The following is a 24,547-nucleotide window of genomic DNA, read 5'->3' as shown; positions in this document are numbered from 1 at the left end:
ACCACTACCAATACTTGAAAGAAACACTTCCCAAACTGAAAAAGGATAAAACAAAAACGCCAAAATGTAAGGCATCGTGGTGTTTACTGCCTCAAAAAAAACCACTGAGCTATAGAAATAATGCTACATCCCACCAGGATAGTACTTAGCTGCACTGTCTCCACCAGTAATTATCATCTAGAATATTGCCTCAGCTTTCTATCCAGCATACACCATAAACTTCAGGGGACAGGGACTGTGTGTCACAGTTCCTGAGTTAGTAGCACTTTTATCCCCTTTGTGGCCTCCTCAAGGATCACCCCCTCTTAGGTCTCAATCCTCTAGCAGTCCCTTTTCTCAGGGACCTGGGTCTTAGGCTACAGGCTCCTGCAATTTACTGTGATTAACTCATGAAGTCTGATTTTATGAAGCAAAGTACTATTTATTCAGAACAAAAGCATTACAGACAAAACATATCATACAAACGAACAGCTTATATGCATGTCTAGCTTTCTAGTCACCCAACCTCCACATAGAGAAAACCCTGACAGGACTAAAGTACTTCAGACCCTCCTACAGGGCCTGTCCCTGGGCACAGACTCAGTCAGTTCTTGGATCAAGTGCAAGTGACCCTCTTCTTCAGATCAGGTCTGTCACTTTATGCAGTTTCAAGTATTTTGTATTCTTAGGCTTCTTGAACCAGGTCAAACCAGTATATACTATTTCCCTTGAAGGCGTAACTTCAAAAAAGACTTGATATTTACATTGTTACAGCATTAGGTATTTGCATTAATTATCCATCATTGATTTTACTTCCTGCAGGACATCCCTTTAACTCACCCACTGAGCCAGAAATATGATCACTAGCAAGCCATAAAGATACATATAACACTTATAAAGCTGATACAACAATCTTTGAATATTCCATGTTTCACATCTGCCACACTGTCTTTTCCCCTTCTCCTTACAGAGACCAATGCAAACTGATGGCTTTCCAGGAAAACAGAATGCACCTGTCCAAAAACTGCAAAGCTATCAGCGTTCCCACCAGTCACATGCTGGAAACATGGACCCAGTCACATGCTGGAAACATGGACCCATTACAACTAGTGTATCTGGAGAAGTTATTTGCAATCAGGAAAATAGGTTATTTAAATGTGAGGTAACTGACACAAATAAAAGCCTCCCACTTCTGGACATTATGTAGCACATTCCAATTTTTGAAATAAGAACTCTGAAGCTGAGAGAGCTTGAATTACATCTCAAAGTCAGAATCAATATTTCAGAGTTTCAAATTAGTTTTATAGCTACGCACTGCAACGTGACCATGTAATTAGGTGATGTTTCAAGAAAATCAGTGTAGAAATGAGATCTTTCACCTTTGTCAGAGACATCAAAGTCTGTCACAAAACCAAGACCATTCGTTACCTCCCAATCAATCTTCTTCCTAGGTAACATACGCACTCCATGTCTATAAGAATCAAGCGGAATATTAGTCATTCTGATTATTTTCAGTTTCACTAGTATGAAAAGACATGTTGAGTGACAGAAAGGACAAGAAAGAATTAATCTAGAGGAAGAAGAAAAATCACTCACCAGAGCAAGCTACTCAAGCAGTGGACATATTTAATGTTACTAGAGTACATGGCTCAACAATCAACCAAGAGAAAAGATGAATACAAAACAAAAATAAAATATAATCTGTCAGGACTGAATGAATCTCTGCCCTTTAAAACAGTATTACCAACATGAGAACATTGTTGCGCCTGGATTAGCAGTCTACTGGCTCATTCAGAGGACTGAAAGTCAGAATATCTATGTTCTGTTCATGGGTTTGTCACTGACATCATGTTAGATCTTAGGCTATTCACTTTACCTCTCTGTATCTCAAATTCTCCATCTGTCTATTGAGAATAAGCATATACCCATATCATACCTCAGAGGGTTGCCGAGTCTTAATTAACTCTTATTCAGCAGATTAAGATTCTCAGTTGGAAGACGTAAAAATATATTATTTATTATTATAAGGCAATCTACCTAGAAACCAATATATCTACATTTTAGCAGAACTCCAAAGAGGATGAGTATTGGGGATGCATGAGGTAGGAGCAAAATTTTGAGAAGGAAGGCTATTTAGTGATTAATATAGCTAAAGAGCATTTTGAGATTCAACAGGATCTCCTCCATATGTTCAGCCAGCCCTATCTTCCACTCATTACCCTTAAATATAATGCAGGCCAACAGTTTAGAAGCCTAAAACTCTTCAGAAGTAGCATCATTACTACCCTTCACGATACAGCCTGAGGCAACAGTCAACACTAAATATCAGATAATGTAATGTGAGTGCCTTATACAACATCCACTGTGTTTTCATTTCATCTACTAGAACCATGTTTTAGTTAACCTAACAGTTCAAAAAACACAAGTGCAAGGCTTTTTCCTGTTTCTACTGAAGTAGTGGATGCAAGTTCAACCTCTAACACAAGGATGGCCAACCTGAGCCTGAGAAGGAGCCAAACTTTACCAATGTACATTGCCAAAGAGCCACCATAACACATCAGCAGCCCCTCAGCAGCTCCTGCACCCCCAGCACCTCCCGCCCACCGGCAGGTCAGTGGATCAGTGCCTCCCTCTCCGCAACTCCCAGTCAGCTGTTTCATGGTGTGCAGGAGGTTCTGGGGGGAGGGAGAAAAGTAAGGGCATGGCAAGCTCAGGGGAGGGGGTGGGGAGGGGGTGGGAAGGGGTGGAGTGGGGACAGGGCCTGTGGCAGAGCAAGGGGTTGAGCAGTTAGCACCCCCCCGGCACACTGGAAAGTTGGCGCCTCTAGCTCCAGCCCTGGAGTCGGTGCCTATACAAAGAGCCGCATATTAACGTCTGAAGAGCCGCATGTGGCTCCGGGGCCACAGGTTGGCCACCCCTGCTCTAACGCATTTCAATTATTTACTTAGAATCATCCATCAAGGGAAAAGTCAGCCCAATAACTGTAAAGTTATTTCATTACTATCTAGGTTTAAGAACAACTAGTTAAATACTTTTTAATTACTTAAATTTTGTAGTTTTCTGGCATTACTTACCAAGACCTAAACTGTATGACCAATGTTAAATATAATTTAACACTCCTTTAGAGAAGTTGATTTTACAATGACTCACACTTTTCAGTTTTATTTAAAAATAAAGGGTATGTTTGGTCAGTTATAATACTTATTTTATGTAAACATGATTTGAAGGGAAGGTCCTTGCAGTAATCCAATGATGTAGAAAAGTTTAGCTTTTTTATTCAAATTAATAAAAGCTGTTCAAGTTTAAACACCTGTCAACCCTTGCAACCCCATATACTGCAGCAATGTGCTAAATTCACGAGAATTAGCAAATGAAAAGGGACTAAGCTGAGTAAAGAACATAATGTATAATTAGTGAAAAAGTATGATAATGAAGAATTCAGTCTTTACAAAAAAATTCTTAATAATTTAGGTTAACTGTGATTTTACTAAATCTCTTTATATTGAAAAAGTTAAATAACTACCAGATGTTAAGCCAAGAAGAAAGTGCATGCAAAGCAAAAAGCACACTCCCCTATACTTTCACTTCCCACAAAAACTGCCTTCTTGCATGTTTTTACACTGTGCATTTATAATGGCCAATGCTCACAGGAAGCATCACCTAGTGGCTAGGGGGCCAGGCCTTTAGTTGCCAAGTCCTTACTCTTCTCCCCCCACCCCTTCCTGAGGAGTTCTCAGGGCAGGTCCTTCTCCCTGCCTTGTCAGCCCCCTTCTGAGCTGTCTGTCTCCCTTTTAAGCTCACCTCCAGCTGGAGCATGCTCTGCAGGCGTGGCTGGCCAAGGTCATCTGGGCCCAGAGTTGCTCTTTAACCCCTTCAGATGTAGTGTGGGCTTTATACACCCCGTCACAGTCCCTGTATCAAGAAGGGCTATAACTTATTTTTAATTTCAATATTTTATCAAATTGAATATTTAAATATTTGCAGGGCATTCATTAAACTGAGACAAAGTGTGTCATTTAGTCAGTGATTCAAGTTGCAAGACATGCACAACCACACTGCCTCAAGGGTTTGCTCTGAACAGGATTGTACCTCAAGGTACAGTGAGAAAGTGGACTGCACTGGCAGTACCATCCTTATGGTATTCAGAAAGTCCAAGACCTGTGTGGATTTTGAGAGCTCTACAGGTTCTGGAGACTAAACCCCTTTGCTCATTATGGTGAAGGACTCCCCGAAAGGTGAACTCTCTGCTTTCCTCTGCTCTGGCCCTCTCCCCTAGTTAATTTGACAGGAGAGCCCTATACAACATTTTGACTGCACTGATACAACTATCACCACAAAATCAGTATTTAATTTTTGATTAATTACATATGCACCTACCATAATTCAGTCACTAAAGCTCAGTTCTAAAATCAACTTCACCAGCTCAAAACCATTTAAACCATCTTCAAACAAAGCTTCAGTAAAAAGATAGGTCCTGCAACATACCCTGATATTCAAACTGACTTTTCAGACTGATGGAGCAAAGCATGTTCCACAGTACAGGTTCTGACTAATCTAAGAAGATGGATCTTCCACCGTAACCCATCCCACCTGATTTCAACTGTCACGGTAAAACACAAAGATTGATTTTGGTATGGTTATAGAAAACCACCTCTGACAGCCTATAAAAGGCACTCGGAACCACTGGTAGCCAGCTAAGTCCATAGAGCACAGATTTAATATGCTCTTCACAAAAAGCACTACCAGGTAAGAGGTAGCTTAAGCTTTGGAGTAATCTTCAAGGGTAGCCCCACATAAAGCGCTTTGCTATAAGCCAACCTGGAGATGACAGACTTAAGTAACTAACCGTGGCAAGGCCTGCATCCAAGAGAAAAAGGTAAGAATGAGATAATCTTGACTACTTTTGCTACCTAGGAAACCCAGAGCAGTGCACAATCCAAAAGGAACTGCAGGGTATGAACTTTAAAAAATTGTAAGCGTGTCTGTTAATATACACTGTGCTCTCTGAATTAAGAAAATGGACTCAAGAAATTTACTGCCCATGAACAATGGATAAATAGCCATTTGCAACGTGCGTCATGGACAAAACAAAGAGAGCAATTGTAACGCCGAAAGACCCCGGTCGTTGGTGGGCAGGATCGAAGCAGGGACCTCTGAAGCTTACTGAATGAGCTTCTACCGCATGAGCTAAAAGCCAACTGCCTATTAGCTAAGGCTGTAGAGCAGACACATTTTATCTCTCTCTTTAAGTGGTCTCAATGTCATTAGATGGGACAGAACACCACACCCAGAAGGTGTGTGGGTTACATACTTCCCCTAGCTGAGGGAGCGCATCCTGAGCTTCAGAGTCTTCCCTGTTGAAAGCCGGGATGTAACACCAACAGAGCCCGGTCGTCAGCAGGCAGGATCAAATCTGGGACTTCTAGAGCTTAGTGCATGAGCCTCTACCACATGAGCTAAAAGCCAAATGGTTGTTCGCTAAGGCTGTAGAGCAGATGTATTTTATCTCTCTCTCTCAGTAGTCTCAGTGCCACTAGATGGGACAGAACACTACACCCAGGAGGTGTGAGAGTTACACTATGTCCCAGTATCTGGTACAGACCAGGACTCCAGTCTTGGGGAATATGCTTGTGTTTTAGTTTTCCTCCCCATCTATAAATGGAAATAATTTGCCTGCCTACCATCCTTACAAGTATACACAGAGAATTCTATTTATATTGCCCATTAGTTAAAAGGTCACAGAGCACTTTGAAAGGAAAGTGTAAAGTGTTGTAACATATGTTTGATATTTTCTTTAGCAAGTAGTAATATTTTGCAATTATATCAAGCCTTTCATCAGATCTTGAAATACATTACAGACAGTAAACTTAGCCTTACAGCATCTGAGGGAGAGGGAGAAAGAACTGACCTGCCTCAAGTCATAGAGAAAGTTGACAGAGCTGGGAATAGAATCAATGAATTCCACTTCCTACTGCTGTAATCACTCCACCACATGCAGCCCTATAAAAAACTGATCTACATTATTTATGTCTAGTGTTTTATACTTTAAAAACCTCAAAGAAAATAGTTTAAAAAACAAATCAGCGATTGGCCAAATATTTCTGTGTAAAACACATTCTAAAACAGCAATTAAATTCATCTCACCCAAGTCTGTCTTCCCAAAAAGTCTTTCTCCCAAAGACAAAACCTATGCACGTGTTCAAAAGCCTTTTACATATAAATCACCTCTACCTTGGATTACATTAATTAGATGTCATTAACATGGAGGACTAGTACTACTCAATATTTGTAGTTATGTAGCAATATTTTTCTTGAGCTGTAATTTCAGTTGCCTTCCCTCCTTCCTCTCATGTTATTGGTCATAAACTTGCTTTTCCTCACAGGAAAAGCAATATTAAAAAGGCATAGCTAATGTTATCTTTTAGCTTTTGCCAACGTCATACTACTTTATTTCTTTAAAGACAGCTGCTAACAAGCAGTCTTACTTTTCCTTCTTTATGAGATTGACACTCTCCAACAAAAATTAATTAATATGAAACCTAATACTATTGATAGGATAACATTTCATATAGTCATTGCAATAGTGGGTATTTTAAATAGCCTAACTTGGGAATCAACACTTGATTTACCCAGGGTTTCCCCCCCCCCCCTACATTACCTATACTATCAGTTAACTATCCAATCAAGAGCCTCTGCTGGAAATTTAGAAAAACATGGGCTCAGTCTCACAGAGAGAAACAGCTACCAGTTTCTTTCATATCTCTTCTGATGGAGAATACGAAAAAAAAAAAAATCTATTTTCAGTACTGATTCTGGGAGAAGACACTACATTATCTTCCCAGACAGGAGGGAAGAAAAGGTCAGCAAACAATGAAATGGAACGTCACAGACGATATAAGCAAAAAAAAATAATAATAATAATAGCTGGTTTTACCTTTGTTACATTACAATGTCTTGGTAACAAATAGTGTCACAATGGCAAACCCAATTGCTCAATGGTATTATACTGTGCTACAAACCTTTCAGAACGGTACGAAAAATATTCTACAGAGCATTACAAATATTTTTAACTTTAAGACGAGAACTGCTACACAAATCATTTATAATAATTCCCCCCACACACACAGTCTCCCTCTCCCGACTCTCCCACCACTGGGATAAAGCTGTAGGATGAAATTATGGAAGACCTGTAGACATCCTACAAGGTCACCTGACTTAAGTATGCAACAAGTGCATGCAACAAGTGGAGACAACAACTAATGTGCTGGTGGTGGAAATCTGGTACAGGAGCCAATTGGTTGCAGTATAAAGTTTTGTTTTGAAAGTAAAATTTTGTGGCAAGTGAAAAGCAAAAGAATATTTTTAATGGTGTAGGCTAATGGGAAAGTGCTGGCTCTATTGTTGTCTGAGATTAACATTTTTAAGGAGTGCAGAATGCCTACTGAAGAGAGCAATGGTGTGGCCTTTTAAGAAACCATGAATTGACACTGACATGGACAACTTCTGTCAGATCTAATATTCCATTTTAAAATTGTGAATAAGATTACGGTGACAATTTTCAATACACAGATGACTCAGATCTCCTTGTTGCTTCTCCATGTGTACATAAACCAGGGTTTGGCATGGAGACTGAACTGGTTGTGCTAGTCAATGGTCTGACAACGGACAAAGGTATTCCAATTGTCATGTGCCTTCAGTGTTAATAATGAGGTGGTGACTCAACTTCTACTTGTGTGTGACTTCAGTCTTCTCTTTGAGAGATAATACAAAGGGTAGCTGTGGGCAGCTGATCTGCTTCCCCAGGGCTCCCAACTGTAGAATGTTGCAGGGTTCCATTTTATCACTCCTTCCTATTTAATGCGTATATGTGACTATTAGAAGGATTAGTGACAAAGCACAGGATGAGTTGTTTTCCGTATGTAGATGATACCTAGCTTTCTTTTCTAGATGTCTTTCTTGACTTACATGCTACGGTCAAGCATATCAACTAATAATGGAGCATGGATGGGAGCAAACTGACCAAAGCTCAATCTAAATAAGACTGAAGTAACAATGGTTGGCTGCAAATGCACCTGAAGTAGATGGCATAGATACAGAACAAACACCCTCAATCAGAGGAGTGATACTATTAATTTCCTGAGTTTACAACATAGGGATGATGTTAGCTCACAAGCAGCTTCTGGGCCATCATATTACAGCAGTGACCAAGACAATTTGTTCATCTGTGCTTGGCCAAAAAGGTAGAGATGTTTTCCAACTGATGCAGACATCGCTACCATTATCCACATCTTTGACTCCTCAACATTAAACAACTGCAATATGAACTATATGGGGCTACACCAGACACGTTAAATACAGCTGCCAACTTAAGCAATGTGTATCACTGGGAGCAGACCAGCACTGTTCCATGATTTACACTGGCTGCATACTGGTACCCTGGTAACATTTAAGATGTTGAGTATGATTTGTAAAACATTAACTGGCTTGAGACATATCTACCCAAGAGACTACCTCTCTCTGTGCATGATATTGTTCCCTCTGTGAATCGTTGGCAATCCCTCGATGTCAAGGCTGATCTCTTTTACAAGTTTTGTTTTTCATGGGTCATTTGGTGACTGAAGAGTCAGATTCTTGAGCCACAGGCTCACTGGCAGACTTTGCAGGTGGTGCTGGAAGACACGATTGGGCCGTGATTGCTATGTGACCATTGTCTTTCCTTTCTCTTCTGGCATTTTTCTGTGACCATGGCAAGGTGATTTGTCTCAAAAGTGGATGTTCCCTCTCTGACAAATCTTCGCCAGTTCTCCCTGTCCTTCACTGCTGTCTCCCACTGTGCGGTGTCGGTGCAACATCTCTTTATGTTTATCTTGAGGGTGTCTTTAAAGCCTTTCTTTTGGCCTCCTCGTTTCCTTTCTCCTTTAGTGAGTTGGGCACACAGCAGTTGTTTTGGTAAGCATACATCACGCATTCACACACAGTGCCCGCTTAACCTCAGCTGGTGCTGGATAATCAGGGCCTCAACACTGAAGATGTTGGCTTCTGTGAGGACACTCACATTAGTGCAATGATCCTCCCACTTTATGCTGAGGATCTTCCAAAGAAAGTGCTGGCGTTCCAGGTTTTTCAGGTATTTTCTGTAGGTCACCCAAGTCTCACAGCCATAGAGGAGAGTTGGGATTACCGTCCCTTTGTAAACTAACAGTTTAGTATGTGTTCTGATGTTGTGATTGTTGAACACCTGGCAAGAGAGTCTGCCAAAGGCAAGGCTAGCACAGCGAATTCTGTGCTGAATCTCAACATCTATGTCTGCCTTCTGTGAGAGATGGCTGTCAAGATAGGCAAAGTATTCTACATTTTCCAGATCTTCTTTGTCAATATAGATCTTCCTTGCTGGATCTGATGATTGACTGGGGACTAGCTGGTGGAGAACTTTTGTTTTGCCAATGTTCAGAGTTAGTCGCTGCCCTGTGGTAGGCAGTCTTGGGTTAATGTTTTTATAGCTGCTAAGAAAATGGAGAAAAGTGTGGGTGCCAGTACACAACCTTGTTTTACACCAATTCAGATGACAAAGGGCTCAGAGGTAGAGCCAGTGCATAGGATGGAGGCAGTCATCTGCTCATGGAGGAGTCTTACAATGGTGATAAATTTGCTTGGGCAGCCAAACTTTGACATGATTTTTCACAGAGCCTCACCATTGACAGAGTAGAAGGCTTTGGTCAGCTCAATAAAAGCCATATACAGCTCCTGGTGTTGCTCTTGACGTTTTTCCTGGATCTGCCTGGCTGTGAAAATCATGTCGGTGGTGCCTCGTGATAGTCTGAAGCTGCACTGGGACTCTGGAAGTACTTCCTCTGCAAGAGGGAGCAGGCAATTCAGTAAGATTCTAGCAAGAATCTTCCCAGTGATGGAGAGGAGGGCAATGCTTCAGTAAGTTGCCACAGTCGACCTTGTCTCCCTTTTTGAAAATGACGACAATTGTTAGCATTGCGTGAGTTGACAGGGAGTTCTTCGGTGCGCCAGATTTTGAAGAGCTGCAAGTGAAGCTTGTTAGTCAGGGGTTCTAACCCCACTTTCAGTACTTCAGCTGCTATGCCATCAGGACCTTCATTTGTTTAATTGCTATGCTCAGGTATTGGTGGGTTGGTAAGTTTCCCAGATTGGATGCTGAGTGATGGAGTTAATGGTTTCAGAGTAGCAGCCGTGTTAGTCTGTATCCGCAAAAAGAAAAGGAGGACTTGTGGCACTTTAGAGACTAACAAATTTATTTGAGCATAAGCTTTCGTGAGCTACAGCTCACTTCATCGGATGCATTCAGTGGAAAATACAATGGGGAGATTTATATACATAGAGAACATGAAACAATGGGTGTTACCATACACACTGTAACAAGAGTGATCAGGAAAGGTGAACTATTACCAGCAGGAGAGCGGGGGGGCGGGGGGGCGGAGGAACCTTCTGTAGTGATAATCAAGGTGGGCCATTTCCAGCAGTTGACAAGAACGTCTGAGGAACAGGGGGCAGAATAAAACAGGTGGGTATTGTAGTTGTAAGAACGCTTGATAGATGTTGATGGTGTCGTCAGTAACAGTCTATTCTGGATTTAGAAGCTTTTGGTTGTGTTCCTTCTAGCACTCTTTGATGGGTTCATTATTGTTAAGAAGGATACTACCATCTTCACATCTCAGAGGTGTGAGTCCACATGAGCTTGGTCTGTACATAGTCTGTCTCACAAAAAAAGCTCTGCATATCATGTTTGGATGTTTGGATTTCTTTTGCTTTGTCCTCCCACCATTTTGATTTCTCGGATCCTCCTCTGAACTTCACTTTTGAGCTGATGGAAAGAGCTCTGTTTCTGACGGGACAGTAGTTGGTTTTGCCAGTCGCAGAAAGCTTCTCTCTTCTGGTCCAAAAGAGCTGTAATCTCAATGTTGTTGTTATTGTTAAACCAGTCCTGATGGTAGTGGGTAGCAAGGCCAACGGAGTCCTCGCAAACCTCAGGGATGGTCTATTTTAGGGCTTCCCAGTCTTCTTTGACACTTATGCTATCATTTCAAGGTATGCATATAGCCAGTTGTTCACTGAAGAGTGTTTGGGCGTTCTCTTGGTGCACTGGGTGTACACTGGCATCCTGGTGACATTTAAGATGTTGAGGATGATTTACAAAACATTAACTCACTTGAGACATGCCTACCCAAGAGACTACTCTCTGTGTGTGATAATATTTCCTCTGTGAATGAAATAGGCCAGAATGTCCATTAGGAGCACCATGCTATGTTTTCTAGGGTTAGTGGAGGGATTGAGTGATCTGTTTCTTGGCTATTTTAAGTTACTAGATGAAACACTTATTTCTATTTGCTTGCTATGCTGTGAGGTGGCTATTTTTTGTATCGAATGTTATTTTCGATTAATTGTTAGGGCACTCACAGGCTAATCAAAAGGAAACAATTTTACTACAACCACCAAACAGAGACTTAGGTGGAAGATGTTAGTTTATTAGCCTCCCAAATTAAACTGCCCCAGTGACACATAACTATAAATTGGATATTCAAGACAGAATTTTCTGAAGTATGTTTAATATATTTTCAAATTAATAAATTATATAAAAGTAACGTTCGAACTTCTGCTCCTTAAGGATGGATTTTTATTTTTAGATGATAGAATGGCTAGGCAAAGTTACTAATACAGGGCTGCTTTTGAGATGAGGAGCACATCCTTGCTCACTGCTCTAACACATGCAAAGGAGGAATGAGATGAAGAAAGGAGGTCTGGGGTTTATATAAATGAATGCAAAGAAATAAATAATCTTTTCTTAGGCTGTCAACTACTACCATAAGTGCAGCACACAAGCCTAAACATAGCCCAAATGCTACTCATCTCACTCAAATGAGTAGCCCCATTAAAGTCAATGGGACTAACGGCATGAATAAACTGAGCAGGATTTGGACTAGAATAGTATTTTGCATTTACAGCACTCATCATCCAAGGATCTCAAAGAGCTCCAGTTTTTATTGACCTACTCTTGCAACACCTCTGAAAGAAAAGGTATATTGTGTAGTGTACATAAGGGAAACCTGTTGTAAAAGATTAAGTACAGTATCTTACAAACAATATTTCATGCTCATGCAATAAAGGGGCACAAAGATCACTTAACAAAATTCATATAGAGCTCAATCCAGAGACAGTCAATGAAGCAGAAAGAACATCTTATTTTTCAGCTATTCTTTAATATAGCAAATGGCTTTATTTTCCAGCCATCTGCAGAAAGTATAGGTCAGTTGCAATGTACAAAGTATTCCCTTACATATATGTACTTCGCAGTATTTAAAAAACAAAACAAAACAACCCTTAAGGTTTAAAACTAATGCAAGTTCCCCCATGACATCAACATTTCAGAAGAAGCTCAGGGAGCACTGTGGTCTCTCATGGCAACTTAATTTCAAAACTCATTATTTCCTGGTTAGATTCTGGGGGTGGAGGGTACATGAGTATGTGGTACACTTCAAACATATATTACATTATAACCTTCATCCCTAAGTTTGTAACCTTTGCATTCTTCTAAGTCAAATGTTAAGGAATTCCAGAAGTAAGATTGCCTGTGCAACCTTAATTCGGCCCCCTTGTGTGTATGCATTGAGATATGGCCTTTAATTACATGATTTTATACTATTTTTTCATTTGATGCACAAGATTAATGATGCTTCTTGAATGGGCAGTTACTTCCTTTAAAATCCTAAATCAGTACACGGCTCCACCCTTATTTTATTAAAGCTAATGTTTAAAAAAATTATATAATACATAGGTTGGGAAAGAGTGTCTGTACATCTGGGTACAGTGCTTAGCTTATCCACAAATATAAAGTTAGTTTTTAAAAGTCATAAGATACAGAGTGCATAATCAGCAATAACCCAAATTTAGGTGAATAGATTTAACAATACAGTTTCAATATTAGAATCCGAATACTCGGGTACATCACTCATGAAAAGTTTTACAGAGATTTGGTTGTGGAAAGCAAAATATATCAATGAGTGGAGACTGTCCCTCAGTAATTGAGAATTAGAAAATACAATCCCTGAGGAAAGTATTTGTTACTTTCCTGACTGCACTTATCGGCAGTCCAGCTCATCCCTCCTGGTATTGCAGATGTCCGGTGATGCGTCCTATGTAGATATCCCTCGACCATCTGATGACGTCCGACACCATGAGCTGCCACATCAGCTGAGCATAGCGTTGACCGATTCCACTTGCTTGTTACAGAGGTCCCATGAGCCAAAGGCTCCGACGATCAGTGTGTGTGTCTGGACCTGGTAATCCTTAGCTCTCATACCATACAAAGCCCACATTGAATACAAAATTAATTTCCTTCTCGGTGTTTCTATGGCACATTAGCCATACCATCAGGGTGTCTCACAAACATTAATGAGTTTTCAATACACCCCTGTGAAGTGGTATTATCCCCATTTAGCAAATGGGGGAACTGAGGCACAGTGAAATTAAGGCCAAAATTGCCCATGAATTTTGGATGTCCAAGCTGAGAAATCTAGGACCTGATTTTTCAAAGTTCTGGCCATTTTATAGCACTTCATATGTTCAGAGCACAGCCCAAATTGATTTCAGTTACAACTGGCAACATACAACACCTCTCTGAGTTTGCTCTAGGTGTCTCACACTGGGCATATAGAAAATGAAGAATACACCGTCAGTGTCCACCTGTGAAAATGTATGGTTTATATGACTTGCCCAGTACTACTCTGCGCAGAGGCAGGAATAGAATTCAGTTCTCCATGACAGCATTCAGCTACCTCAGCCATGAGCCTGTTCATTCTCTTCCTATTGTTCCCTGCATCATTCACTACACAGGTTCGAACATCTCCAACATAAAAGGCAGAGATCCAAGAGAACCAACCCCAAATTCATTCACACAGCAGGTCCACCACCTACAGTGAATAAGGCAGGGGTTCCTCAGAAAACAAAGTATCTGATCATGTAACTACAGGCTGTATCATAATGCATATGCACAAGAGGCTGAATTAAAGTTACACAGGCAACCTTAATTCTGGCATTTCCTGACTCTACAGTTGTAACATTGTAATCATTTCCTAAATTTAAAAAAACCAAAAAACAGAATTTCCATGATGCACAACCAATATTGACAGCCACATGAGTCATCAGCAGGGTTGAAATCTTTAGATCACAACATAAGTCTCTACCACTTAAGCTAACTAAAGTAACTTGTAGCATTAGCAGGCTTTTATATTCTTTATGGAACAGCCACTACAGGGTGATGACACACATTTAGCTGTGAAACCCATGGGAAATTTGCTGAAGCAGAGGAATGTTGACACACTGGAATCCTAGGTTCAATCTGAGGTTCTGGAAGAGAGTGTGATTTAGTGGTTCTACACCTTTCTACCCTTGTTTCTATTCCCCTCTATACCTATCCACCCATATCCCCAGCTCCTTTCCTTGCCTCCCTCATTTCCTCACCATTCCACATTTGAGTCAAGCTGCATCCTAATTCTCCTCCATGCTGTTTGCAGTCCAGCAGGCAGAGCATCAAGAGCACAAGAGAATCTCATTGCTCTCAGTTCTGATGCCTGGCAACACAGGAGACCCAACTACCAGGAAGGACAACAGCAGGAAAAGTTCTGCTCAGCCCCGAGACAGAGATCTCTCAGTGGTACATGCACAGTCTGGTCAGCACATAGGAAGGAACTATGTGGCTATGGAGCATACTCCATACAGATCGAATCTTCAGAGAATGTAGCTGCCAGCTTCTAACAACCTGTATCGAGCACGTGCAAACTGCCACATTCAGAGGCTTGTAATCTGGCCAGATTTGGCTGGATTTTAACAGGAATTGCAAGAGGCATATTCCTGATGTTGGGGTGGCCCTTCCAACCCCATCCCAAGCCCCTGTTCCAAAATATGGAGGTACAAAAGCTTCTCAACAAAACTATTAAAAAATTTTGCATGGAGGTGTGGGGTGAGCATTTTTCCTTAATATCGTTCTTGGAAACGGCTGAACCATTTTAGTTGAAGCTTAACAAAAAAAGATTCCAGTGTGGTTATTCTGGACATCAAATTGTATTTCTACATTTCAGTGCCCAAACTGATACAGAGTCTATCAACTCTGCAGATGTAATAGTTCCGGGTTCTCAACTCATAAGAATTTGAATTTCTGGCAATTACATTTTTCTCTGCCAAAAGAGTAACAAAACATGGTACGCATATGGGGGAGCAGGGATCAGAAGAAAACCCTTTTCTGCACAGGCCATTTATGGTTTTTCTGATGAAATTTGCACCTAGGCATCTTTCACAAAGCATGATTGTTTTCTCTGTAAGAAATCCACATGGTCTATTAGGCATGTTAAATCAATCACCAACTGATGCATTTGAAAGGTTAAAACTGCTTCTTCAGATTATAAATTTGAAATTAGAGTGCAGCATGTCCTTCTGACCTTGTCTGCATGGTGCTGTACAACACAATACCAGCCTTTAATGCTTAATGTATTGAGTTTTGTTGCTGTTATTTTATTAAATGGAGTGTCTATAGTTATGTCAATTTTATGGATTTCCCTATCATTGCTGATTGCCATATTAAGATATAGCTCTACTAGAAACAGAAAGAATAGAGGGGGATGATAGGTACCAATTAGAAATACTACCCTTGCTATTTTGGTTAAAAATGTGTTTCACTGGCTGAAGTGTGTTGGTATTAATCAGGTGCTCTCCTTTTTCACTTTTAGCACTAGCAAAACTCAATCTTGGCGAGATATACTTCATCCTCATCCAGTTTCCAAATTTGAACTATTAACTGGCAGTTTATGGATGAGAATTTGTCTTAAATTACCTAAACTTAGCTGCTTTAGTAACGGTTGTGAAAAAGAAATATTAGTCACTACAAAAAGCAAACCTCATTTTAACACGCCTGATGTGAGGTGTTAACATTGTTAACTACAAAAGTGACAGCTCTGTCTAAATGAATATAAATCCATGTGACAGTTAGAGAGCATTTGTATCTGCACCAATATGATCAAAAGAATAGAAACCCACCAAATAGCTTGACTGGCAGCACACAAACAGAAAAAGCTACCTTTGAAGACCCAGATTCAGTATCAGATTACTGGCAGCTCAGAGCACCACAGCAGTAATGCTCACTCAAGAAAGAGGAAAGGAAGAAGAGAGCAGATTGCAGAATGCTTTGTAGCATCTGCATATATAGTGGCAGTATGATCACAGAGGACGCTTTCCAGCATTCTTGGTCATTGGAATAGTGTTGCTTAGCGTAGCCACAGACAGCTGAAGCAAAGCAAGAAACAACTGAATTGTAAGACTACCATAAAGACCTAGAACTGAAGGTGAAAATATAGATGACTGCTTAATATTCTCAGCTACAGAATCAAGATGTTTGGCTTGTGTGGAAAGACAGCAGAAGAAAAAATGCAAGGTTCACCCATTCTTCTAATTTTGGTTACCTTTTCGTCTTTAATACCTTCCTATTCCTAACAGCACCCTGTAGGAATAAACAACATTATAATCTGACAGCTAGAGCACAGATTAACTTTTCTAATTCTAATAGAGAGCATTTTTAATTTGGGGAGTGAAGGAAATAGAGAACACCTTAGTCATCTCCCCTCCATCCCACAGTCAATGTTCTAGGCCTGATCTACACCTAAAACTTAGGTTGACCTATCTACATCGCTCAAGGCTGTGAAAAAAATCTCACACCTGTGCAAAACAGTTAGGTCGACCTAAGTTTTAGGTTGAAACCAGGCCTAGATGCAGCTAGGTTGACAGAAGAATATGTCCCTCAACCAACCTCTGTCTCTTGAATGGGTGGATTTAATACAGTGACGGAAAAATCTCTTCTGTTACTGTAGTAGCTGTTTTTTAAGTAACTTACAAGGTTACCTCTCCTCCCTTTGACTAAATACTTTCTACTGACAGAGCAAACTCCCAATTCCTATAGCAATTATGAAAAAGTTAAAATGCAGCATAGCAATCTGTAGTTTTGCAACACTCAACATACCAGATTATATTTAGGGAGATTGATCTAGTACTGTCTCTTCATTTACATAAACTGCAAGGATGCTTTACATGAGTATTTCAGGATATGGCTCCCTTTACCATAGGGTGTCAAAACCAGCACAAGCTTCTTAAGGAAAACAGAAAGGGGGAGGGGAGGGAGAGGCAATTTTAGTTTTCTATTCATTCTACCTCTTCCTTTCACCCAGTCTCCAATATTTCTACTACAAGATTAAGCAGGTGGGAGAGTGAAAAAGACAAATTATCCATAATACCACCACATCTCCAGTGAAAGGTGCAACTCTGCTATCAGAAGCCTCCTGTGGTCACAAATTATTTATTAGTCTCTAAAATGTATTTGGCATCAACACATTACTGAAAAAAGGAAAGATCTGGCCTCTGCCCCCAATGAGCTCCATCTAGACGTGTAAATTGTGAGCTTCCCTGGCTGCACTGTGATACGGGTAAATGGAGGTTACTGGAGTTCTTAGAGATGGCCTCTGCATATTTACACTCCTGGGATGCACCAGATATGTGCAGCTCAGAAGGTGAAACATGACAATCAGTGCCCACTGGAGCACCCTCGTACCCCCTTTACCTCTCCCCTCTCTGTTCCGAAGTGTTCTAGGGCAAAGTGCTCTGACCACCTCAGTTCCTTCCCACCACCTCCTCAGCTATGAGCTATAATTAAGGCTCCTAGGAAAAGGGGAAGGTGGGCATGGAATGGAAATGTAGAGTCTGTCATAAAGAACTCTGTTGACAAGTACCTCTGTTTCTCCTTCAAGTGGTCTCTGCATATTCCCACTCCCCTTCCCCTCTTCCTCACAACCTTAATTATAACCCATGACTGAGTGCCAGTGGGATGGAACTGAGGGAGCCAAAGCACTGCACCCCCTTTTATAGCCTTGCCTTAGAATATTCAGGGAACGATGATGGGAGGGGCAAAGGGAGTATGCAAGAGCACTCCAATGGGAACTGCTTGTCAGGTTCTACCATTTGAGGCGACTTCTACATTATACACCACTAGTGGCAGTGTGCAGTCTATGTGTAGGTACACACTGCAGTAAAAAGTGCACTGCATCCACACTATGGTATGTAGAGACACATGCCCATGAAAGGCTCTTACAGAGGGTAGACAGCAGGGAAAGGCTCAGCCAGAGGCTCTCTCTGCTGCCAGATTCTTTCCCTATGGTGGGGTAACGGCTGCAGCAGCAGGAAGTTGGAACAGCCTCTCTCTGAAGCCAGAGTTTTTTCCTGTAGCACGGAAAGGTTCCAGCAGCAGCACAGTTCGCTGCTAAAAATGGCAGCATAGCCAGGAAGGCACAGCCATGGTGAGTAGAGAGCCACATAGGGATGTACTTGCGTGCATACCTGCCTGCACCCTTCAGGCACGTCTTTACTCTCCTAAGCTGCGCCTCACCATATATATTGCTATTTATACCCATGCGGGGGGGGCTACATGGGTATGTACACTACACATTGGTGAAAGACGCGTGTAACAGACACAAGAGAAAACAATATGTCAAACAGAATACAAAACACATTGTTCATTAGTTGTGGCTCTTAAACATGATTTTTCTTATTTCTTATTAAGGCTACACTTAAAGATAAAACACATTTAGTTTGTGTTTTAAGATCTGAATAAGGAAGAAAAATTTCACTGCAATCTGTCCTGCAACATATATAGAACACTATAACATCATGAATTAATAATAGCTAATCATGTCTGTTGCTGCAGAAAGGCAGTAAATTACATATTGGTTGATGTGCATTAACCCTTTAGAGCTGAACCTCTGGCTCATTTAGAGTTCTATTTACATAGCACAAACGCACCGCTTTAAAAAGCAGGATTCATGTTCTCTGTGTAAAACCTACCAACAACATTACATGACAAATATTCTTCCAGTAAGTTCTTCCTTCACAGAAAACTGCATTGTGAGGGAAGTTTACCAATTACTTTCCAAGTTTCTTAATAGTACTTGGCATTTTACATATTTGTTTACTTTCTTTTTGCATCACTTACAGTATCAACACAACTCTGAACTGAGGAAAGGATGTGTTTGTTGAGTTGTTGCGAGACAGAAGAGGAAACAATACATTGTTTTGGCAATGTCTCAAATAGCTCTTTTAGGGAAAAGGCTAAACTATTTTCACTGTTGAAAAATGGAATCCATCAACATAGAAAACTATATATATATTTATTTTCGGAATTTCGTTACTAGAACCAACTTAATACATAGAGAACAAATTATTTTTTTAAAAAATCTAGCTTACTTTTAGCTGTTTAAATTGCTTACTTTCTACATTTCACTCAGTTTGGACAATGAAACTAGACTCATCAGTTTCACTGTAGCGTTTTCAAACTAGCACAATGCTGCTTGGCCAACATGCCAAAAATGTTATATTTTTTAAAAAATTAAATAAAAACATCTATTTACAACAGATTTTTATAAAATCCTCTAAAAATAATCTATATGTTGTTTTCAAGTACTTGAAAGATTCTCCAAAACCAGATCCCATAGCAAACGAGCTCTCTTTTAAAGAACTCTTATTCCTTAGCATTCTCAATCTAACACAAACCTCTCTTCTTGTCACTAGATAGAATTATGAGAATTAGTAACATTGCATCCTATCACAAGTCTCACAATATCTGTTTTTCTTAAAGCCTCAGCTCCTGGAATTATGATTAAGGCTACATTTTAATCACAGGTACTTTTAGTAAAAGCCATGGACCGGTTATGGACAGTAAACAAAAATTCTAGGCCTGTGACCTACCCATGATTTGTACTACATACCCCAAACTAAAACTTGGGTCGAGGGGCCGCAGATGCTAGGGGAGTGGGTCGGGGGAACAGAGGTGCTGGGGGAGCGGGGGAGGGTGCCACAGGTGCTGGGGGGGTGCATGGCCCAGGACCCCGCTGGTGCTGGGGGGGCCGGCATGCGGAACCGTGCAGCCCGGGACCACCGCTGGTGCTGGGGGGGGAGGAGAAGGAGGATTGGAAGGGCTGGCAGGCTCCCCACCCGGCTCCGCACAGCTCCCGGGAAGCATCCAGCATGTCCCTGTAGCTGCTAGGGGGAGGGAAGGCCAGGGGGGCTCTGAGCACTGCCCCCGCCATGAGTGCCAGCTCCCACCACAAACACCGGCTTTGCAGCTTCCATTGGCCGGGAACCGCACCCAATGGGAGCTGCAGGGACAGTGCCTGCAGGCAGGGGCAACGCGCAGAGCCCCCTGGTCTCTCTGCCTAGTAGCTGTAGGGACATGCTGGCCACTTCTGGAGAGCCCCCCCGAGGTAAGCACCGCCCCACATTCCAACCCCCTGCCCCAGCGCTGAGCACCCTCCCACACCCAAATGACTGCTCCTGCTGGGGAGGGACATGGTGGCCCAAGACTGCCCTAGCAGTGGCCGGTGCAGCTGGTCCAAGAACCTGCCACACTGGCCACTGCAAAAGTCACAGAAAGTCACAGAATCCGTGACAGACATGCAGCCTTAATTATGATTACTGGAAAGTCTTAGCTTTCATTTAAAAAAGAAAAAAAGTTTAAGTTTCCAACTCTTGGGATTTCAGCAAAGAGCTTAAAACAAAAACAAAAAGCCTAAAGGCTTAAAACATAAAAAGGCAAATAAAAAGACACTGCCCCTCAAAAAACTCATGATTCTTTTTTTTGACTCTTTCATGATTTTATGAATGGCTGGTTTGGCAATACTGTTCTTTACCTCGAAAACATTTCAAAGTTCTAAAACTTCTACCCAAACCCCATGCAAAAAGAATGCAGCCACTATTCATAACCAGGGCTCTGCATACTCCATGCTTCTGTGAATTCTGCTACAGAACAACAGCACAAAAGCCAAGCTCTTAAAAAGAAAGCTGGTAAGTATCTAGCCCTTAAGTCTGCAAAGGGTACCTTCCACAAGTGAATGAAACTTAGACATATAAAATGTCTACCCAAGTCTGCAGTCATCCTAAATATACCCAAGAGAAGTGAAATGCTTCAACACCCCACACAGATGAACAATTTAGAAACCTTAGGCCCTGATCCTGCAAAGACTTATGTCCATACCTAACTTCATACACTTCTATTAACGTCAACAACACCACTGACTGGCGGTAAAATTAAGCACATGAATTAGTATTTGCAGCATCAAGGCCTAATTATGCAAATTTAAGCCCTGATCCTTCATGTCCATATGGAGCTGAGTGCAGGATTAGTTCCTTAAAATTTAAGTATTTTACCAATGATAATTTGAACATCTTGTTAAAATGCTTAGCACAACCAGTACCGCCTCTCCACATTATTACCACGTGACAAGATCTCTAGTTCTCCCCTGCCCAACTGTCCAAACCTTCAGCTTCCATCTTGACAACTTCTGTAATACAGTTACATATTTTAAACACAAAACTGTGAAGCACAATGAAAATTAAAAGTTAATGGACAAAGTAAAAAACAGAATTTAATATCAAATTAAATATCAGAGGGGATCTATCATAACTTCCTGATTTTCATACTTCAATAAAAACTTCAGTTTTTAAATTTCTCTGTAATCTACTACATTTGAGTGCTACAGAACACAGAGGTCATGCCACAAACCTTAGGTTGTGCTTGCCAAGCAGCACACATACACAACAAACCTTTATATCTATAATATAAGTTATGGGCCATAAGTGATTACTCACTGTTCAGTCCAAAAATAGTTTTATGATTGGAATCCTGGGCCTACTTCTTTTAACAACTGAGGCATTACTAAAATGGGAAACAAAAGTTCAGATATGGACTACGATTACTCTTTCAATGTTAAGATACTGAATAATTAGTCTTTCAAGATATGCTTCCAGTACAGTGTAAAACAAGTTACATTCATAACATTATTAAAAACATTGTTTAGTATGAAATAGAACTATTTCAATATGATCTTAGACAAATTAAAAAATTATGGGGTTTGGGTTTTTTTTAAGGCAACTAGTATATGTCAATCATTAAGCAAAGGATCAGAGATACTGATAGTTATAGTTGACAAAGATCATCCCCAAAAGTGAATCTTTCTGTACAGACCAAACAAATTGGAGGTCCTTAAACTTGTATGGTTTCATGTAATTCATACTCTCACTTGAAAACAATTTGTTTCAAACATATCACTGAATTTTTCTTCTGTGAAGACATACGCCGGTATGGGACAAAGAGCCCAGGAAACTCCACAAACTTCCTCTCACAGAATTTCCAATTAGTATGTCCCACAGGAAAAGGTTACTGAGAGCTGAAGAAGAATCAGGGGATGTTGGCCTACAAACACCCCAGAGCATAGTGATCCTACAGGAGCTATGCTGAACCTCCTTCCTTTGTTATGCAAGAAGCTCTACAGAGGAGACTTTGTGAGAGTTTGTTCTACTTGAACTACTGCAGGATATGAAGAGGAATATGCCACTGAAAAAGGCCACTCCCACCTCTATCCCCAAATATTCATGAAACCCTGATACTGTACAGAACTCACACAGTGGGGCATGTCACAGAGCAGGAGCTCTCCATTCCACATTTTGGATTTTTTGTCTTTTCACCTTTACAACTCAAAGGGGCACATAGCCCTAAAATCTTTTATCTCCCAAAAAGAAGGCAATGATCTTACTAATTTCAGATAGTACAGATATTCTTTTAGGAGTCAGTTTGTATGTCATCCTAATTAGTATTAGGAAGTGTTCCAGTCGTAACTGATATATATGGATAGATATATAAATAAAATCAGTTACTTAGCAGGTTACATCTATTTCAATTCACAATTAGTAGACCTACATTGTTTTTACTATGGCTTGGTTGTATAGGTTTGATAGCACAGCTAGCTGACAAGTGCAATAAAATGTGATGTTACGGCTAGCACAGATGCAGCATGGGATTCCCACATAACCATGCATTTTGACAATCTTATAAGGAAGGATCTTATTGGTGCTGTTGTTCTGTTCCTACACCCACTGCTTCACCAGCTATACCAACGAGAACACATCTCATTAGCTGCACAGTTTCCTTCCAATCCAGTTTTATGGCATCTTGTTTTTATTACCATGAATTATTGACATCAGAAGTGTTGACTCATAAAGCTAAGATTACAGCCAACTTTTATGATAAAGAAATTTATACCACCTTCTTTAAAACTTCTTGTAAAGGGAGTGTATCTGTGCACCGTATACCTGGGCTCCAAGTGGGGGAGCAACAGCACAGGACTAACCCTGCTGTAAGGCCGGTCAGTTTCATTTTCTGCCCAGCACAGGCCAGGTGGGGGGCAGCCTCTGCCCACTGAGTGAAAGTGACCAGGCTAATGTTAGTTTCACTTCAGTGAAGGAGCAACACACAGGATACCTGAGGGAGGAGGTGAGGGGACAGCCCCAATTTTCAGGAGAGCCAAAATGGGAGCAACAAAAATTACCAGAAAAAAGGGGGTAACTAAGAAACTGAGAAATAAAAAAACCTTCCCCTAGCTGTCCAGCCGCTTTCACGGGGCTGCTCGGGCACCAGTTCAGGCACCGCCTGAGGCAAGTCTCGCTCGCCCCATTCCACAGCCGGGGCACGGCCAGGAGACTCCCCAGGCCGTACCCCCAGCGGCCCCGCCCGTCCCCCACACAGCGGTCAGCCCGCCCCCGCAGACCCCGGCCGCCAGCGCTCCCCCAGGCGGCCCGCAGCCCGCCCCTCACACGACCCCCAGCGCCAGCCGCCCCGCGAGGCGCACACAGGGGCGGGATAGGGTGCCCCACCCCCACCCGGCGCCCCCCAGCCCAGCCCAGCCCAGCCCAGCCCGGCGCCCCATCGCTTACGCCATTGTCCGGTGTTTACATCCGCACCCCTCCCCGCTTCTTACTACAGCCCCGGCGGCAGCCGCACGCACCGGATGGGTTTGCCGGCACGCCCCTCCCTCAGCACCGCCCACCAATCGCCGGGCACAACCGGGCCGGTTAGCCAACGACCACGCGCTGCGTCCGACAGGAGGCGGGTGGAAGGATCCCTCCGGGGCCAATGGCAAAACGAGGCCCTGCGGGGGCTCCTCCTACGCAGGGTTGCAGTCAGGAGGGAGTGGGTAGGTAGGGGCTCGTGCGCGCGCGCGAGGATGCCTTCGCGGTTCAAAGGATTTATCTTATGAATAATTAACGTGACCTCATGAATAGTCAATATTCCCGCAGAGGCAGTCCCGCCCCCTTCCGGCCACCTCCGCGGCGCCCCGCCCCGCCCCGCGGGGAGTGCAGGGTGAGACTGTTCGTTCATTGCCCGGGGCGGGCGCGGCGGCTGCAGCGGTGCGGCAGCCGTGGCCTGCAGCCCGCGATAGTCAATGACTAGTTCAGGGGCTCCCGGCTGCACAGAACGCCACCATGCCACGCAAATGGCTGTTAGCATCTCTCTGCCGTCCATATTTACCGGCCCCTGCCCAAAGCTTCTCAATGCAGTCCGTGTGACCGGAGAGGGGCCTGCACCAAACCCCCACTCTGGGACACACCTAAATTACGCTCATGGTTGAAAGAATCCAGATCTGGGCCATGGTCCAGATTTCACATAGGGCAGCCTGAAACA

At 42.1% G+C, this 24,547-nt stretch overlaps 1 protein-coding gene across 26 annotated transcripts in view; it reads right to left on the bottom strand.

Moving 5' to 3' along the window:
• KIAA1109 (KIAA1109 ortholog) overlaps positions 1 to 23,949 on the bottom strand; it is a 226,017-nt gene extending 202,068 nt beyond the window's left edge. For 23 of the 26 annotated variants that reach the window (XM_043545479.1, XM_043545461.1, XM_043545464.1 and 20 more), the window contains exons 1-2: positions 23,800 to 23,949; positions 21,679 to 21,745 (exon numbers count right to left, since the gene is read on the bottom strand). The gene's annotated coding sequence lies outside the window, so the exon portion shown is untranslated. Of the gene's footprint in view, positions 1 to 20,359; positions 20,365 to 21,678; positions 21,746 to 23,799 lie in introns of all 26 variants that reach the window. The other 3 variants (XM_043545463.1, XM_043545462.1, XM_043545468.1) reach the window with 3 other exon arrangements.
• Between the last annotated feature and the right edge of the window lie 598 nt (positions 23,950 to 24,547).

This window comes from Chelonia mydas, chromosome 4 (assembly GCF_015237465.2).
Source record: "Chelonia mydas isolate rCheMyd1 chromosome 4, rCheMyd1.pri.v2, whole genome shotgun sequence".
NCBI classification, from domain to species: domain Eukaryota; kingdom Metazoa; phylum Chordata; order Testudines; family Cheloniidae; genus Chelonia; species Chelonia mydas.
Note: the sequence above shows the minus strand (reverse complement) of the source record. Positions and strands in the feature narration are given on the sequence as shown.